This window comes from Mandrillus leucophaeus, unplaced genomic scaffold (genome assembly GCF_000951045.1).
Source record: "Mandrillus leucophaeus isolate KB7577 unplaced genomic scaffold, Mleu.le_1.0 Scaffold560, whole genome shotgun sequence".
NCBI lineage: Eukaryota > Metazoa > Chordata > Mammalia > Primates > Cercopithecidae > Mandrillus > Mandrillus leucophaeus.
Genome location: NW_012106031.1, coordinates 1,541,700 through 1,542,652, shown reverse-complemented (window position 1 = coordinate 1,542,652; position 953 = coordinate 1,541,700).

Sequence of the window (953 nt, the reverse complement as noted above, 5' to 3'; positions counted from 1 at the left end):
TCCTACAAAGCCAGCAGACCCATGGACCTTCAGATCCACCAACTGCATTCCTATATCTATGTCTTTGCTCCCACAATCCCCTCCATGGGATGCCCACATTCATGACCTCTTCCTTCTAACCCTAGTCCTCTTCTGGTCTACTGCTTCTTCCATTTCTCATTCATGTCAAGGATACAGAATATTGGAGGATAGGAAGAAATGAGGTGATATCTAAAGCTCAGTCCTCTAGACAGCTCACTCAGCCATTTCTGCCATCCAGTCTGGTACCATGTTAGATGCAGTGCCACGCCAACTGTGGGATGCTCTGAAGCACAGGCTGGGATACACCTGCTGTCCTGGACCATGTTTCTACCACACCTTCCAAGAAACTACTACCCAAAGGGGACAAGAGAGCTGGCATAATCACGTCTGATGGCTTGTCTTTCTTCTCTTTACTCCTCCCAACCATCTCCTCTCAGAAATGTAAGGGGCTTTCCCTATTCTTAGATAGAAATGTCCGTTGCAGCATGTATCGGTCCTCTCTACATAATGGCTTAGAGTAAAATTCAGTGATCCAGATTCCCTAGGCTTAGCATTTGATTTGTAAATGAAATTTTGGCAAATTTAAACAACATTTTTCCCCTCTCAGCAAAGCCTGGATTTCAATATTATGTTCTCACAGTGAATTTTTTAAAATATGGTTTTCCATGGATGGCCAAGAAATGACTTCTCTGTTCCAACCTCCCATAAAATGAAGTCCAGTGATTTAATAAGTGCAGAGCTGCATAGCAATGTGATTTCTGAAAATGAAAAATGTCAACTTAACATTTGCGAAAATATTATTCCTGTAAAAATAATTCTTGGCCAGGCGCGGTGTCCCAAGCCTGTAATCCCAGCACTTTGGGAGGCCGAGACGGGCGGATCACGAGGTCAGGAGATCGAGACCATCCTGGCTAACATGGTGAAACCCCGTC